Source organism: Diabrotica virgifera, chromosome 7, assembly GCF_917563875.1.
Source record: "Diabrotica virgifera virgifera chromosome 7, PGI_DIABVI_V3a".
Classification (NCBI taxonomy): Eukaryota; Metazoa; Arthropoda; class Insecta; order Coleoptera; family Chrysomelidae; genus Diabrotica; species Diabrotica virgifera.
In genome coordinates, this window is record NC_065449.1 from 141,290,136 (window position 1) to 141,310,120 (window position 19,985).

Consider the following 19,985-nt stretch of genomic DNA (forward strand, 5'->3'; position numbering starts at 1 on the left):
GTCTCCAGGCAAAAGTTAAAACTATTGCATCACAAGCTTTATTTACTCACTATTATGCGCATATAATGAATTTAGTTTTACATGATACGTGTAAAAAAATAAAGAATATCGACTTTTCTTGCCAGTTTAGCTCACCTAAAAGGATTACTGCTTTAGAACAAATTTGTTTCGAAAAAAAAAGCGAACAGTTTGTCAGACGCGATGAAATTTTAAATCTCGGTTAGTTTTATCTAAGCAGATTATCTCTTATAGTTTTAGTATCTGTAGCAGATTTTCGTGAACAGCTTTTGGAAGTTTTTGATTTTATTATCGAAGGCGATGATTTTGAAATGAAAGTGGCGATACCTCGATCCGTGAAGCAATCGGTTTGAGAACTTTATTAAATACTAATGACTCTTTCAATATTTTTTTAAATATTTTTAAACAGAGTTTGCCCAAGATATTCCTTGTTGTTCAAAATCAGTCAACTGACATTATTTATTCTAAAAATAGAATACGAAAGCTGGTGCAAAATCTCAGAGATTTTCGTAATGATAGTAGTTTCCAATATATACGCAGTGACGTTTTGGATTCGCTTGATATTTCCGAACCACCCCAAAAAAGACAACGACATGATACATATCTCGAAAAACGAGTAAGTATATCTTGAAATTTTGGATACCTACTATTATATGCAAATAGATACTCGTTTTTCGAATTTTGAAGATTTGCAAATTTTTGACCTCTGAAGATTTAAAATTTAAAAGTTACGTTCGCCAAAGAATTTCCAAGATATTTATTATTACAAGTTAGGTACTTAAAAATTATGCTGGTCCAAATATTTTCAGAAAGTGGGATAAGTTGTACAATATGTATGTATTTCTATGTAGTAAGTACTGCAATTCATTACAACAAACTGTTGATCAATTTTCTTATTACCGCCAATTTCTGCCTAAAAAAAAACGGGATTTACCTTGTCTAAAAAGAATCAACACGTATTGTCGAAACACCATGAAACAAGAGAGAATGTCAAGTACATCAAATAAAAAAAAAGCAAAAAACAACAAAATCTCCTATGATGAATTAAGCCTTTTAGTTTGATGGTATACCTATATGAGGAGACAAAAAAACCTTGCCGACCCTGTCTCCATGGCCACGAGCCGCCACTGACTCTAATAATACTTATACTTTACACATATTACATCTTTTGTACATTTTGTAGAAATTTTTTCTCATCATATCAATAAATCATGTATTAATTAAAGTCTAAATTGTTGCTTTTTTTAATTGTACATACTCTGGGCTAATTAGCAAAATACAAGGAAAAGTTATTTACCAGCAATTTTATTACTGGAATCGAATTTTATTATTGTATATATTAATAATATAGATATGCAAATTCCGCAGATAGTGTGCTACTTTTTTTATAAACAAAATGGCGCCCGAAAATCGTGTTTTTTTCAATTTTTGCTCTATAACTCCAAAGATTTTAACTTTAGACCAAAAACACCCAAATAAAAATTCACCGCAATTAAATTCTGCATAGAGGCGTGTTTTTTCCGATTTACTTCGATGAAAACTTTCCCCGGAAAAAGCGGGTTTTTTCAACAAAATCTTTAATTTTCAACTAAACTTTTAGATAAGTAGTTGTTAATCAATAATTAAATAACTTGGCAACTTAAAAGCACTTTCCGTATGTATTATAATTCCCGAAGTATATGAAAATTGAATAAACAGTTTAGCAACAATTAAAATGTAAATTAAAAATTTACGGTCGCTATAATAACGACAATAATTATGATGCATAAGAATAACTATGATTTTTTCATAAAAAGACACTATACCTATCTAATGTACTTTACAGAATTGAAATTGGACTATTTAAGCGGCCTAAGGAATATTTTAAAATTATAAACAATTTTTTGGTTTATAAACAAATAGAATATATCGGGAAATATTAAACTAAATTAAATTATGAAAACGGTATTCGAAAGACAGCGGCAGGACGCTTCTTTTAAAATAAAAAAACGTTTAATTATGACGAGTGGTTCCTGAGATACAACCGGTCAAAGTTGACCGGAATTTACGGCAAAGATATAAACAATAGGATCGTAATTTTCAAACCATCACCTTTTTATTTTTGTCCTCTTTCTCCATACCAATTTTCATACCTCTAAAATCCTCGTAACATATATTATTATAATAAAAACTATCGATAATACGTGTGAAAATTGCCAAAAATATCAAAATTCCAATCAAAAATTAGGTTGGAGAAAATGTAACCCTCAAAGTTCAAAATCGGTATACGTTAACAAAATGAATTTTCTCGGCTTCCCATGGAGCAATTTCCTTCATTCTTTTTTTGTTCTCTAATAACTCGAGTAGAGCCATCGAACTAACGCATTATTAAATGTCAAACCTGCTTTTGTTTTGTTATAATAGATTAATTTATTTATAAGAACAGAAAATTACATATTTTTTCCAGTTGTAGGCTTTTTTTTAGATAAACTTACTACAAGTGTACCTTTTAAAGTTAAAAACATGAATATTCTCATTTGAAAGATGTATAATTATTTAAACAATTTTTATTTAAACAAATTAAAATATTGTGTTATAATAAATAAATAAATTTATTATAACAAAACAAAAGCAAGTTTGACATTTAATAATGCCTTAGTTCGATGGCTTTACTCGAGTTACTTGGGAACAAAAAAAGAATGAAGGAAATTGCTCCATGGGAAGCCGAGAAAATGCATTTTTTTAACGTATACCGATTTTGAACTTTGAGGGTTACATTTTCTTCAACCTAATTTTTGATTGGAATTTTGCTATTTTTCACACGTATTATCGATAGTTTTTATTATAATAATATATGTTATGCGGATTTTAAAGATATGAAAATTGGTGTGGAGAAACAGGACAAAAATAAAAAGGTGAAGGTTTGAAAATTATGATCCTATTGTTTATATCTTTGCCGTAAATTTCGGTCAACTTTGACCGGTTGTATCTCAGGAACCACTCGTCATAATTAAACGTTTTTTCTTTTAAAAGAAGCGTCCTGCCGCTGTCTTTCGAATACCGTTTTCACAATTTAATTTAGTTTAATATTTCCCGAGATATTCTATTTGTTTATAAGCCAAAAAATTGTTAATAATTTTAAAATATTCCTGAGGCCGCTTAAATAGTCCAATTTCAATTCTGTAAAGTACATTAGATAGGTATAGTGTCTTTTTATGAAAAAATCATAGTTATTTTTATGCATCATAATTATTGTCGTTATTATAGCGACCGTAATTTTTAATTAACATTTCAATTGTTGCTAAACTGTTCATTCAATTTCCATCGGCTTCTGGAATTATAATATATATGGAAAGGGCTTTTACGTTACCAAGTTATTTAATTATTGATTAACAACTACTTATCTAAAAGTTTAGTTGAAAATTAAAGATTTTGTTGGAGAAATCCGCTTTTTCCGGGGAAAGTTTTCGTCGAAGTAAATCGAAAAAAACACGTCTCTATGCAGAATTTAATTGCGGTGAATTTTTATTTGGGTGTTTTTGGTCTAAAGTTAAAATCTTTGGAGTTATAGAGCAAAAATTGAAAAAAACACGATTTTCGGGCGCCATTTTGTTTATAAAAAAGTAGCACACTATCTGCGGACTTTGCATATCTATATTATTAATATATACAATCATAAGATTCGATTCCAGCAATAAAATTGCTGGTAAATAACTTTTCCCAAAAATGGCCTATTCTCCGATAATCAGCCCAGACTAACAGTAATAAATCGTATATTTCTTTTTGCTTGAATTGTGTATAATAGTAGTAATAAAAATATGTATTAATATTTTTTTATCGTTTATAATCAATGGGAACTTTTTTCGGAAGTTGTGGTTCTCGCAAACCTTAAAATTTACTCGAGATATAAAATCTCTTTAAAAAATCGGTTGCGTTTTTATAAAGAAAAATAAAATCTACTAAAAATTAACTAGAGAAATTAGCACAAACATATTTTAAAATTCTTGATGGTTTGGTAAATTCTACATATTCCTATTTTTAAATTATCTCAAAACTTAAGGAATGTATATTAACATAAGATAACATAATGTTATTATTGTTCAACTTTTAACCAATCTAGTCAGTCCTGTTTTTGATAATTACCTTAATGTTGCAAACATTTATTGAAAACATTCTAAACTGGAATTTTTTATTACTTAACTCTTCTTTTGTGAATTTTCGTGAAAATATAAGTTTATGAAAGTGTCGCACCTCTGAACAACTGAACGTAACCCTGTTGTTTTACTACGCTCATGCACAATTGTTCCAATGAAGCATAATTTGTATTATGAATCTTGCTTTTTACATAACCCTATAGTAAGATGTCCAGGGAGGTTAAATCTGGGGATTTTGCTGGCCATACAATAAAACCTCTTCGTCCAATGCATTGCCTAGGAAACGGTTCATTAAGGTATGTATTGCATAACATTTAATTTTAATTTTAAATACAGAACATACCCTGTGTGGCATATCATTGGGCAGGTAGGTATTTTGCTGGAGAATTCGGGCATCCATAATTTTTTTATTAACGCTTCTTCTTAGCCAAACATAGCCGAAACGTTTAAACAAAAGATAGAAACTAAAAATGGAGAATATGAATGTGGATTCAAACAGCGAAGGAGTATAACACGCCAAAGAAAACAAAAATAAAAAAGCCTTGAAGATAAAACTAAAGTACACAAAATGAACGAAAACTTTTATTTTAAAAGCAAAACATACTTTAAATTAAATTAAATATGTATTAACATTAAATAAATTTATGAAAATTACAATTTTATCCTTCTGATTTTAATTTTGGCAAACTCGTCAATCGGATTATCGTAGTCTAAAGTAGCAGCTAGTGAGAACTCTGTTGAAATAAGTGCTAATTTTTTAGTTTTGTTTGTCTTATGGAGCTTCGTAAATAGTTTTTAATCATTTTTAACTTTGAAAAACTTCTTTCCTCAAGCTACCGAGACAGAGACTGTTAATGAAATTCTTAGGGCCGGAACTTTCTGCACATCGCATGACAAAATTCCTCTAACCGGTATTTAATCGGAACAGATAATACCGGCCTTTAATGATACAACTATATTTATGTATAAAGAAATTAGGTTATTTTGGCACAAATAGTTCAAAACCTCTAAAGCTTTCATGGAGTATGGTATCATTTGGGATAAATCATGCAATAATTCTTCTAGAAAATCATTTGCCTCTATATCCGATTCTTTTTCTATATAAAGTATTGAATGAATATTTTTCTAGTATTTTTCTAGTATTTTATCATCTTTCCTTTTCCCTTTTCTTATATTTCCCTCAATTTAAAAATATATAAAAATTTAAAATTTTTATTATGGCTTCCTAAAAGCGAAAATCGATCAATCAAAGAATTAAAGACAATGTCTAAAATTTCGATAAAAAAATTTATTTTAAATTTATCCTTCTCTGTTGAGAGCTGATCCACAGATCAAATTGACGAATTTTTCTCTTGCCTCTATATTCATTTTCAGCAGGAAATTCGGAACTTATTTACAAGATTTTCTGCAATTTTATTGTCAGTAATTTTCATTTGGTCATAGCCAAATTGTCAGTAAATTTTCATATTTTCCATAGTTTTTGACAACATTTTTACACAATCTGACAAATTTATAGTTACATGTTGCAACATCTTCGAGACTGAATTTATATGAAATAAAATATCATGCCATGAACTACACCGCAATTAAATTTATAATTGTTAATATTTTTTACTAATCCTCGTGCTTTAACTTTACTTTCTGAATCATTGTTGACGTCTTCTATTATTTCGAATAAGGCGTTATAAAATATATTTCACAAAATTAAAATCTTAGAGGTTTCAATGCATCTATTCGACTTAACCATCTAGTAGTACTTCACGGTTTTAGTGTTAGTTGTGAAACATGTTTTTTTTTCAGAACTTCCCATCGCTTTGTAAAACCAGAAAAAAGTGTACAGTTCTTGTATACTACAAAAAAAAGGTTGTTGTTTCTGTAGAAGAAGACGCGGCGTCATTTATGACTAAGGTTGCATGCGCAGGGCACGTTAAATGCCCTCGGATATTTTTCACATATTCTGTTTTGCACACCCTTTCTTATTCCTTTCATATTAACCCCGTTATCATAGCCTTGTCCTCTGAGCCGTTTTAAATCAAGAACTAATTTTTCCAAATTTGACAAAATAAGTTCTGTTTAACCTTCACCAGTTAAATATTTTCGGCTGATTCTTGGTCCTATATATATTTTTAATTATTGAATGGCTCAATTTGTATTTTTATTTTATTGATTATGCCGCCCCCCTTGTGATGCCGCCTGATGCGGCTGCCTCACCGCATCATAGCACCGCACGGCCCTGAAAAGTATTTACCAACGTAGAAATAGACACATACAATGATACCCCATCAATAGTTAAGAAATTCATATAAGAATAATGGCGAAAAAGATATCTGTATCTTTTGAATAAAGTAAGTACCTATTATCACAAAAAGAAGATAATACTGAGGAAAAACGAGTACAGATGATTCATGTGGTCGTTTAATTTCAATTGAACTTGTACAGTTCTCATTCTGTACATTTCTGTATTATTATTTTTTTATCATGGAGCGACGCCATTTAGTTTTGGATGAGATGAATAGCGGGAAGGGAAACTAATGCAGCTGAGCACATAGGAGTCTTCCAAAGTATTATCAGTCGATTATGATGGCGTTTTTGTGATACTGGAAGTCCAGCCGAACGCCATCCAGAACGTGGGCGCGTTACAATTGCAATTTAATATCGATTTTTAGTGTTAACCGCTAGAAGACAACCAACAATTACAGCACCTGAATTAATTAGCTACTTGCAGCTACAACAGGCCCACCAGGTAACCATAGGCCGTGATACTGTAAGAAATCATCTCCACAGTCGAAGGCCATTGAGATGTCCACCTATCTCCAGACGTAAACGCGCTGCAGGATTAGAGTGGTATCAGGAATATCAAAGCTGTGCGAATGATTGGGCTAGTTACCAGAGTCAGAGAACGGCAGTTCTCGCCAGTGGCGCACACTCACACCTCCCTACACGCGACACTATATTATATACACGAAATTTTCGATTTTCTAAATCTGACTGAATTGAAAATTGGGCCAACTCCCATCTTAAAGTTCAGGAAAGGACTCACCGATCCATATATCAATAATCCATTTTGGTCTAAAGGTGTGGATTTTACGGCGCTTCCTATTTAGGGTCTGTTTTTCGTTCTCGTCCCCAAAACTCCCAAAAATTTCAAAAATTTAAGTCCGACCTTTACGGCTTCTAATAGTACTGATCATTACCTTTCCAACGCATGTCTGATTTTGAAAATCGATTATACCATTCAAAATTTACCGAGCTCAGAAGTATGACTCAATTTCTATTTAAAAAAGGGAAAATGTTTGTGGATATGTATGTATGTATGTGTGTGGAAAAGTTAAACCGATTTGATTTTTTTTTCTGTGTTTGAAGAGCGGCTCGGGACCGATTCAGAACCGGTGTAGTTTGTGATTATTGACCACCCATAAGCCAGCTATAGGACTTGGTAGGTACAAAACGGCATATATTTTGGGGGTATATATCTTCGGTTCAAGAAAAGACAGGAGAACCGCAAATACACCAAATCAATAGTGTTGAGTTAAGCTTTCAAATGGTGTCCAAGCCGTCAGGATCAGACATACACACGGCTCAGTATAGCCGAAAAACTGAAAAACTAAACTTTGAAAATTTTGGTTTTTCGACAATTACTCAAAATTTCAACCTACGAATTGCGCCAATAACTAAGCATTTGTAGAAGGACTCTAGACGAATCTAACGGTGTTGTATACCGTATACCTCATATTCGGGAAAATTCGAATTTTTAAGTTATAGGCTTCATAAGTATGATCTAAATCTATTTCCTATGGAAAAAACGGTTTCTCAAGCTCAATAATTCCTGTAATAGCTTCAGTTATCATACTTGGCCTTAGATCCATCAGATACTACTGGTCAATACGTTTCAAACTCGTGTTTATTGATCAAAATCAGTTAAGCCGTTTAGAAGTTATTAAGTATAAGTTACAAAAGTTAGCTACAAAAGTATAATCCAATTAACGATTATTCCCGAAATGGTTTATGTAGTTGTAGTGGTTACGACGCTAAATTTGATCTGGCAACGAGCAATCCGAGTTCCGGCCATCTCAATATGTTTGTTAATCTATTTCGAATACACAAAATCTAGTGTACATTCGATGGACATCGAGATAATGCAACAAAGGTGACAATTTATAAAGCTTAACGTGTAATCGAGAAAAATTGCATTCAACTTCATACATTTAATTTATAAATAACTTTGAAAAACTCCTGATACAAGAATAAAAAACCGCTAAACGCCGTAAAAATGAGTGGGTGGCGCATACAATATTCCAGCTACAAAAGATCTGATATGAATATTACGTGGCGCGAAAATGTATTTTCATTTTAATGCAAAACAAAATTCTAGTTTTATTTTAAAAGATTTTTCCATATTTGCTAAATTTGAAGTAAACGCGCCACAAAAGAGTTTCAAAATTCAAACTGTATCAAAGTTACTCTTTTGTTGCGCGTTTACTTCAAATTTAGCAAATATTATGGAAAAATCTTTTAAAATAAAACTTGAATTTTGTTTTGCATCAAAATGAAAATACATTTTCGCGCCACGTAATATTCATATCAGATCTTTTGTAGCTGGAATATTATATGCGCCACTCATTTTTACGGCGTTTAGCGGTTTTTCATTCTTGTTTTATTTATAGTAAATAAACATTTAATTGCACTTAAAGGCATTCTCGATATGTTTGACATTTCAATAAATGTTCTTGTAGGTATATTAAACTAGGTATTAATAATCGCTATAAATCGATTATTATTTATCCAAAGAGACTAAAGAAGGAATTACCTCTCTTTCTAAAGATATCCCTATCTATAATTTTCCGATGTGTGTATTTAAGTCTACTTTGAAATCGAGATATGAAATATGGCTGTGAGTAACTTATGCGACACGAACGATTTAAGCAAAAAGATTTTGTTAGTGAATCCAAGGACCTCATTCTTATCTTCAGTATAGGAACGGAACATCAAGGAAAAGGCCTCTATATGCAACGATGTTAATTTCTATCATGATTAATAGTGAGTAATGACTAATATGTAGTAGACATCCCATGGTAAGTGGTAAATTTAGTTCTACAACAATTATTGTCAACGATTTGAAAACTGATGACCTTGTACAATAAAAGATCAAATGAGGAACTAAAGATATTCTTGCATTTATATATCAACGGTTGCAGCTAATAGGTATATACTAAAATAATATCGAGTTACAAGATATTTTAGCTGGATATATATTTTGTCAAATCAAATAATTTGATTACAAATAACTTGGATGGTAGCCAAAATTCCATAATGCATGAAGACACAAATGAGATTGAAAATTTGTACTTATTTTATAAAGCCGACTTAGATTTCTATACCATTACGTTAAAGTTAAAATACATATTTACCAACTTTCTGGTCCGTGAAAAGATTTCCTTAACTGGTAAATAAAAATATACCTAATCTTCAATTAAAATATTCAGTAGCTGCAATAAAGGTGGTTCTTCAAGGATACATCAAAACACCATCAAAAAATGCTTTGAATAAATTACAACAGATGCATCAAATGTTAATATTGTTTAAAACAAATTCAAAAACTTGGAATGCAAGATATAGGTAGGTACCATTTTCTTATGTTTATAAACATATCGTGTCATGTGCAGAGTATTTTTTGTTCAATTACTTACAAATTCCACTCCCTTTAGTATTCCAGGTGTCGTTTTGAAGTAAGCCACATTGATCTTGATCCACCCCAAGGGCTGTTCGGCAGTTCCTTGCCTCGGTGGCGGAGGTTTGGCGGCATTGTTGTTGGGTGCTTCTTGCACATTTACAACCGTTTCCGTCATCATTGGTTAAGAGTTTCACAAATTCTACGTATAAAAGAATGTGCGAAAGATAATTTTTCACTGAATCACCTGAAAGTTGCGCGTATCGCGATGTCACAGACCTGCGAGGACTCGAAGTTGTTGAACAGAAAGTCGAGAAACAATTCAAAATGTAGCGGTCGACCGCGCTGCTGGCGAACTGTTTTTCCGCTTCAGTGTTGCCGGCTGTGAAAAAAAGTAGATGTTCTATAAAAAATAATGGTCAGTTGTATGTTCGGTGTGTATTCTAGTTGTTGTATTCTAGATTATTTATTAAATATTTATAGCTGACATAAATTAGTATAGTAGGACAATCATAAATCATAATTAGTACGCTTTCAAAATATGTAAGTGCATTTTAAATTACCGACTAAAAACTATAATGGTAGAGCCCAAGCGGGGATTTTTGCAGTTACTCGAGCACGTCAGATTATCACATGGGGAGAAACTTTGTACCCTGAAAATGTACCTCTACCATATATTGGCTCTTAATACAAAAAGTTCGTTAAGGGGGTCCGAAAAAAAATCTATCCTTAGAAAAACTCGAAATTGTCAGATTAAGATATACCTAGTCCTGTCGCCAGTGGGGGTACAACGGTCAACGGCCTCCTTAATTCAGATGGACTTACCCAAGTTTTTTTATGTATTTTGACCCGTAAAACACGAATTTTTTGGGTAACAGTCGATCCGGATGTCGATAAGTTTGTTATAAACACAGAACTTGAGAAATCACATAACAGCGATTTTTCGCAAAACAAAACATTTTTTTGTACTTTTTGGATCATTCTAAGCAAACCATGTTTTTACAAGTTTTTTCGTAGGATGCATAGTTTTTGACATAAACGCGGTTGAACTTTCAAAAAATCGAATAATTGCAATTTTTGAATCCGAAAAACTTTTGATTGAAAAATAAAATAGCAATTCTGCTTACCGCATTTGAAAGTCCAAGTCAAATTCTATCGGTTTTAATTACTTTCATTGCTAAAAATTAATTTTTTTATTGTTAAACCAAGCTATAAACACATAGTGATTGAACGATGTTTTCAATACATTTTTCATTGCAATCGAACGAGTAGGCGTGCATACAGAATTTCTACGTAGATTACGTACATTAAAACGCATGCATTGGGCACGGGAAACACTATGTGTTTATGGCTTTGTTTAACAAATAAAAACTTAATTTTTAGCAATGCAAATAATCAAAACTGATAGAATTTGATTTGAATTTTCAAATGCAGTAAGCAGAATTGCAATTTTATTTTTTTAATCAAAAGTTATTCGGGTTCAAAAATTGCACTTTTTTGATTTTTTGAAAGTTTAACCGCGTTTATCTCGAAAGCTATGCAGGGCCGTGCCGTGCTATGATGCGGTGAGGCAGCCGCATCAGGCGGCATCACAAGGGGGGCGGCATAATCAGTAAAATCTAATATAATAATACAACATTATTGGAGAGAAGTTTTGAAAAGAATTAGACTTTTGGCCTTACAATGTTTAGCTTTTTGTGGAACAACTGATCATTTGTTTCTACCTAATAATGGAAACTTTTTTAAGTTAGTATAATTGCTCTCTGAGTTTGATCCAGTAATGGAAGAATATATCAGGATAGTTCAAAGAGAGTCTGATACATGGTTTGTAATTTATTTAAGCAACAGTAGGCAAGATGAATTGATAAGTTTAATCTTAAACAAAATTGTCGAAATAACAAAAAGCGCCAAATATTTATCGATAATCGCCGATTGTATCCCCGACGTAAGTCATATTGAACAGCTCGAATTGACGATAAGAGTTGTCGCTTTTAATTCTTGTCAGAACAAATGCCTATAATAATATCGAAGGATTTTTTATTGGTTTTTTTGAAGCTAGTGTTCAACCAGTGAAGGTTCAACGGAATTTATTTTGACATATGGGGAAAAGTTAGGTCTTGCGTTAGAATGGCTTAGAGGACAAGGACAACGGGACCGATATGAAAGGAATAAGAAAGGGTGTGTAAAATAGAATATGTACCTACTTGAAAAATATCCGAGGAGCATTAGGTGCCCTGCGCATGCCACTCTTTAAAATTAGTCATAATTGACGCAGCGTCTTCTTCTATAGAAACAAGAACCTTTTTTGTATTAGATATACAAGAACTGTTGTAGGTGCACTTTTTTCTGGTTCTACAAAGCGTTGGAAAGTTCTGAAAAAACATGTTTCAAACTAACTCTAAAACCGTTGAGTGTTACTAGATGGTCAAGTCGAATAGATGCATTGAAATCTTTAAGATTTAAATTTTGTAAAATATATGATGCCTTATTCGAAACAATAGTAGATATCAACAAAAATCCAGAAACTAAAGTCAAAGCACGAGAATTAGCAAAAACTACTTATTAAAAATTATAAATTTATATGTCGTGTTGTTCTTTGGCATTTGGCTATTTCATATAAATTCAGTCTCGAAGATGTTGTAACATGTAACTATAAATTTGTCAGATGGTGTAAAAATGTTGTCAGAAACTACAGAAAAAATGAAAAGTTACAGACAATCTGGCTAAGACCAAATGAAAATTATTGTTAATGGAATTGCAGAAAATCTTGAAATAAGTTCCGAATTTCCAGCTGACAATGAAATTCAAGCCAGGAGAAAAAGTCGCAAATTTGATTACGAAAAATCTGTGGATGAGTTCTTAGCGGAGGAAGATAAATTTAAAATAAATAACATTTCATCTACATATATTTTAGACATTGCCATTAATTCTTTGAATTGCCGATTTTCGCTTCTATAAACTCATAATAAAATTTTTAAATTTTTATATGATATTTTTAATGGAGGAAAATAGATGATAAAACACTAGAAAAATATTGTATGAATCTTCATTCGATACTTTCAATAGAAAAAGAATAAGAATCATATATAGAGTCAAATGATATTTTGGAAGAATTGCGTGATATATCCCTAATGATTCCGTACTCCATGAAAACTTCTTTTAAGGTTTGGAGATTTTAAACTGTTTGTGCCAAAATAACCTAATTTCCTTATACAAAAATATAGTTTGTACCATTAAGAATTTTATTAACACTCCCTGTCTCGGTAGCTAGTGGGTAAAGAAGTTTTTCAAAATTAAAAATTATTTAAAACTATTTTCTAAAGTCCATAAGACAAACAAAACTAAAAAATGTAGCAGTCATTTCAATAGAGTCCTCACTAGCTGCTACTTTAACCAATGTGATTGACGAGTTTGCCAAAATTAAAGTCAGTAAAGAAGTTTTTGTAAATATTATTTAATGTTAATATATATTTCATTTAATTTAATTTAAAGTAGGTTTTGTCTTTAAAATATAAGTTGTCCTTCATTTTGTGTAGGTTCATTTAATAAAACTAAAAGTTAAGTTTCAATCATACTTAAGGGGCGGCATTTCGAAGACTTGCATCATATTGAAAAGATGTACCGCACGGCTCTGAAGCTATGCATCCTACGAAGAAACTTGTAGGATCATTTTTTGCTGAGAATCTCCCAAAAACTACAAAAAAATATTTTGCTTTGCGAAAAATCGCTGTTATGTAATTCCTCAAGTTCTTTGTTTATAACAATCTTATCGACATCCAGATCAACTGTTACCCAAAAAATTCGTGTTCTACGGGTCAAAATACATAAAAAAACTTGAGTAAGTCCATCTGAATTAAGGAGGCCGTTGTACCCCCCTGGCGACAGGTCTAATAAGGTAAATTAAGTACATGCAAAACAGTGTAGGTATATTTCAAAAATCTGACGATTTGAGCGCGTAAGGAAATGGGTGAGTCACAAAGTTTCACAAAAAAAGCGAATATTTCGCGAAATGAACGTCAGATCGAAAAACTAAAAAGTACGTGTTCAATATTTTTCAAAAATCTATCGAATGATACTAAACACGACCCCCCACGGAGAAGGATTGGGGTAAATTTAAAATTTTAAATACGAACCCCGCGATATTTCACGAAATGAACATCAGATCGAAAAACTGCAAAATACACGTAGTCAATATTTTTGAAAAATCTATCGAATAACACCAAACACGCTTCCCACGGAGGTGGAGAAGGGGGTTACTTTAAATTCTTAAATAGGAGCCCCCACTTTATATTGCAGATTTGGATACTTTACTTAAAAATGAGCAACTTTTATTCGGGAAAAACAATTGTTGGAAATGGAAAATTAAATTAAAAAAAGTCCCCCATTTTATGGAAAACTTAACTGTTTTTGGTTTTAGGACCTACTCTTCACAACCAATAGGTCCCCATAACGCTCGAGTAATTTAGCATACTTTCCTCCCCTACTATAAATAGCATTTCTGAAAATTTATTGTTTTTGCCCATTTTGAAAAAATGTGAATGTGAAGAATTTTCTCTGTCTGTCTATCCCAGAGACTTTGTAAACACAACTCACCAGATAGAAGGGCAAATGAGGTATCGAATGAAAGCCTATAATAACTCAAGCATGGTACATGGCATTAAAGGTGAGAAACTTGACCTAGAATTCCCGGTTTTAGAGTTACAACCGGAAGTACTGTTTTAGAGTTACAACCGAAAGTACTGTTTTAGAGTTACAACCGGAAGTACTGTTTTAAAGTCGCCGAAATAGTACAAGCGATATATTATTTCCTGTACAAGACAATATATCCCGGACAAGATATATTTCCTGTTTCTTGCCTGGCTGTCCGTACGTCTGTCTGTCCGCGAATATAACTGCTCCGTTATAAAAAACAGATATAATGACAAATGAGGTATCCATGAAAGCTTATAAACCAAAGATGGTAATAGAGGTGAAAAATTTGACCTCGGACTTCCGGTTTTAGTTGCAACCGGAATTAGTGCTTAAAAGTTGCCGAAAAAGTACAAGCAATAGGTACATTATTCAAGGCGCTTTAGCAAGACGAAAACAAAACTTCCGGTGTCATGCGTGTTTGTCTGTCCGCGAATGTAACTCCTACGTTATTTGAATTCATAGAATGGCAAATGAGGCATCGATGTGGTGTCTTGCTAGCACACGATCCCTACTCTCATTAAAAAAATAATCGATAAGGCACGTTATCGCGCCAAGATAGATGACGTCACTAGTATCTCAAGAAATCATAATATATGTAAATAAAATTGAATGTTTGTCTGTATGTCGTTTATAGAAGCGTAAATTATGTATTTGATCATGTGGTGACCTTTAGCAAAGCTGCTGTCCGGCCCTGGGCACCGGGCACCTGAGTACCGGCGCTAGGGTATAAGGCGCCCGCCTGCAAAAGAAGCATAGGCACCCTTCGGTTTCTTTTAAATTAGTATTTTGTATAGCACCGGCAGAAAAAAGCTCATTTTGGCGCCCCCCAAACAAGGGCGCCCACCTGCAGTGCATCCCTTGCAGGCCCGTTATCGCCGGCCCTGAATTTGCACATTCTTGTTATAGGGTCCTTTTTGTTTTTACTGATATCCAGTTTTTGGTAGAACTTTCTATTTATTATTTTTCTTATTTTTCATTTATTTATTTTCTTTTTCCTTCTTAGCCATCTATAAGCTTCTACCCGCTGGGTTCTATCTTTACTGCATTTTCCAATATGCGTTGTTGTTTCTGTGTTATATTTTGCCATTTCATCCGACTATTCAACTCCTGGATCGGTATGGAATACTAAGAAGACTCAAGAGAACTGTAAAACCTTTTGAGTTAGTGTAAATAGCAAATAGTGCAGGGTTAAGTGCTAGGTTTAAACTGGCTAAAAAAAATTGAGAAATACCAACAAACTGTGAGAGATCAATTGACGAGAACTCAACAAACATTAGTTTTAAGATTGTCAATAAAGAAAATTTGCTCGTTCGTCTAATATTTTGTGACTAGTTGTATGTAAATAACCAAGGCACCGCCTCGGTGTTGTTTAAAATAAATAAAAATATTTTGCCATTATTTACCAAATCATTCTAGTCCTTGTTTTTCCTGCTTTTCTGTGTATCCAGAATCTTTTAACAGCTTTCCGATTTTTATATAGGTAAAATTTCACAGCTTTCAAAATGTTCCTTTATATTTTTCTTGTATTCGTCTAGGTAGATGCTTGAATAGTGAAAAACAGAATGAAGAAAACAAAAAACCATTAATAAACGTTTATCGAATAATTACAACTAGTTATTAGTATAAAGATACTACTATTAAGAACTGTTGTAAAAATTAAAAAGAGTGTGTGTAAGTGTGTAGGTACTTTCTATGCACGTAAGAAGTTGTATTTCTTTATCACTATTTAAATAGATTTTAAAAATTTATTCAAAATTAAATATTAACTCCCGCCCTCTAATGTAACTTTAGGCCATATAATACGTTAACAAAAAACGGAACTGCCAACTAGTCTGCTAAAATGTTAATACCATAACGTTCTCTAATTACGCTTTTTTGTCGATAGCTCAGTGTTAGCCTTATTAAAATAATATCAAAAATTAAACAAAAAAATGAGAGACAACTACAAGTAGGTGTTCCCAAGCGGTCATCCATCCAAGTTTTAACCGCGCCCGATACTGCTTGACTTCGGTGTAGACAATTTTTTTTGTAATGGTAGATTCTCTCAGCACTGAGCTAGGAATTCGAGAAGAAAAGTACAAACACTTGCAAACTTTGTTTGGTTTTTTTGAAGAACTGAAGCAGCTGACTACGTCCACAATTACCGAGAAGGCTACAGAACTATGGACAGTGTACGTGAATGATTTTGAAGAGTCAGTGGTTCAAGAATGTTTACATCTTAAATCTTTTTTGTTGGATTTGGAGCAGAGTAACATAAAAAAACTGATTTAAGCCTCCTTGAACTAAATAAACTATTGCGGAAAGAAGATGTAACTGATGTCTACCCAAATGTTGAAATAGCATTAAGGATGGCTCTTAGTACAGCTACAAACTGCACGGGGGAGCGGGGGATCAAGGCGTGGGGCGCCAGATATATTAATGCCTAGTCGGGTTCAACATGTAAATCCGGCCCTGTCAATGCATGTTTCTCAATAGCGCCTAATAGACCGGGCAGTATCGTCGCCCCCGCTAGCGAAATTATTCCGATTCGATTTTTTTGCACAAACTTACTCAAAAAGAGGTCCTCTTAACATATCCACTGGGTGCCGGGCGGTGCCGTGGTCGAAAAATTGTTTAAACAATTTTTTTTAAACAAATAATTTTTTCCTTTCGAACAATTTTTTTTAAGATAATTTGGGTCATTCTGAGCAAAAAAGGCTCTTTTCATTTTTCTCTAAAATTGATTGTCATCGAGTTATATACAATTAAAAGTTTGACAAATGCGAAAATGGCCATTTTCATGGCTTAATTACTTTATTAAAAATTATTATTATAAAATTAAAAAAGTAACAAAACCAAGTTTCAAACCCTTTCTTTAAGGTCCTGAAGAGATTTTTGTCATTATTTTATTACAAAGCTATTATTTTTAATTATTAACAATTAGCGCTATAGCCCAGGATGTATCGTCGCCCCGTTAGTGAAATTATTCCGATTAGATTTTTTTGCACAAACTTACTCAAAAAGAGGTTCTTATAACATATCCACAGGGTGCCGGGCGGTGCCGTGGTCGAAAAATTGTTTAAACAATTTTTTTAAACAAATTCACAAAAATAATTTTTTCACTTCGAACAATTTTTTTTAGATAATTTGGATTATTCTGAGCAAAAAAATTTCTCTTGAGATTTTTCTCTAAAATTTATTGTTGTCGAGTTATACGCGATTTAAAATTTGAAAAATGCGAAAATGGCCATATAACTCGACAACAATCAATTTTAGAGAAAAATCACAAAAGACCTTTTTTGCTCAGAATAATCCAAATTATCTAAAAAAAATCGTTCGCAATGAAAAAATTATTTTTGTGAATTTGTTTAAAAAAATTGTTTAAACAATTTTTAGACCACGGCACCGGCCGGCACCCTGTGGATATGTTATAAGGACCTCTTTTTGAGTACGTTTGTGCAAAACAAATCTAATCGAAATAGTTCCGCTAACGGGGGTGACGATACAGTTGGACTATAGCGTTAATTGTTAATAACTAAAAATAACAGCTTTGTAATAAAATAGTGACAAAAATCTCTTCAGAACTTTGAAGAAGGTATTTGAATCTTGATTTTGTCACTTTTTGAATTTCATAATAATCATTTTTAATCGAGTTATGAAGCCTTGAAAATGGCCATTTTCGCATTTTTCAAATTTTTAATCGCGTATAACTCGACAACAGTCAAGTTTAGAGAAAAATGACCAAAGACCTTTTTTACTCACAATGATCCAAATTATCTAAAAAAAATTGTGGGAAATGAAAAAATTATTTTTGTGTATTTGTTTAAAAAAATTTTTTTTTTAATTTTTCGACCACGGCACCGCCCGGCACCCTATGGATATGTTATAAAGACCTCTTTTTGAGTAAGTTTGTGCAAAAAAATCGAATCGAAATAGTTCCGCTAACGGGGGCGACGGTACAGTTGGACTATAGCGCTAATTGTTAATAATTAAAAATAGCAGCTTTGTAATAAAATAATGACAAAAATCTCTTCAGGATCTTGAAGAAGGGGTTTGAAACTTGATTTTGCCACTTTTTGAATATCATAATAATAATTTTTAGTCGAGTTATTAAGACTTGAAAATGGCCATTTTCGCATTTTTCAAATTTTTAATCGCATATAACTCGACAACTCAATTTTCTAGAAAAATGACAAGAGACTTTTTTTGCTCAGAATGACCCATATTATCTGAAAAATATTGTTCGAAATGAAAAAAAATCATTTTTGCGAATTTGTTTAAAAAAAATTGTTTAAATAATTTTTCGACCACGGCACCGCCCGGCACCCAGTGGATATGTTAAGAGGACCTCTTTTTGAGTAAGTTTGTACAAAAAGCTCGAATCGGAATAATTTCGCTAGCGGGGGCGACGATACTACCCGGTCTATAAAGAATTATTGTAACTTCAAAAACATAATATCGATCATTGGCTACATTCTTGGTTTAAAATATAGTAGAACCGTTGTAGAACTATAAATTAATTGTTTACTTTCTACTTTACATTTCATTGTACAAAAAAAAATAAATGTATCCCAGTCTTCACTACTGTTTAAAAAATGCAACAGGTAGTGTTCAAGTCGAGGATTTCTTAAATGGAAGATTGACAACATGGTTAGTTAAAGATGCCCATACTAAGGTAGGACATTGGAGGACGCGCGCCGTTAGTAGCTTGTTGAGGTAATAAGAAGAATGTTTCAGCGAGGCATGTGTGAGTATGTAGGTATGTTCAAGGAAACAGCGTAAGTAAGCGAAGAAATTAATTATATACAGGGTGTTTGTTTAATTTGAGGTTGACAGTGCACTCAAGTTAGAATGATAAAAACACCTAGGATAAAAATGAATACACATAGTTTCAAAAGTTATGCATTCATGCTCATTATCAAATTATCATGCTCATTTTCATAGTTGATTTTTTCATAATTTTATTCTTTTATATTTTTCTTTAGTATGTACCTAGATATGTATTTGAATAGGGCCGGTTCTAGAGTTCTGAGCGCCCCGGGCAAAATAAAATTTGGCGCCCTTTCATACAAGAATATATAAAAAAATATTACTGCAAATATAAAAAAATAGCAGAAAAGGCAAAAAATTAAAATTTCACTATAAAGAACTATGTAAACATATATTTACTTAAAAAATAGCACAATGGTTATTATTTATATTTGATCCAACATATGCCATAGCATAAGGCAGCTCAAACGACGAAGGAGCGAGATAAAAGATAAAGATAAATGCACATTGTCAACAAGCAGAAAAAAATGTGTATAATATTGTGCAATACCAAAAAAGATGTTGATTGTGCGCAAGATAGCTGCATCCCCAATGACTAAATCTGGGAGTGGCATCCATATGGCATAAAAAACACGACGATATTCTTTGCAAAAACACGATGAGTTTGTACACCTTTATTTTTCCATTCATGTTAGACCCACTGTCATATCGTTGGCCTTACAATC

The 19,985-nt window shown here is 32.4% G+C and overlaps 1 protein-coding gene across 1 annotated transcript in view; it reads left to right on the forward strand.

Moving 5' to 3' along the window:
* The first annotated feature begins 4,138 nt into the window (after positions 1 to 4,138).
* Positions 4,139 to 19,985, forward strand: part of LOC114334652 (kelch-like protein 26) — a 297,957-nt gene continuing 282,110 nt past the window's right edge. Inside the window, exon 1 of the mRNA XM_050656093.1 lies at positions 4,139 to 4,447. The gene's annotated coding sequence lies outside the window, so the exon portion shown is untranslated. The remainder of the gene's footprint in view (positions 4,448 to 19,985) is intronic.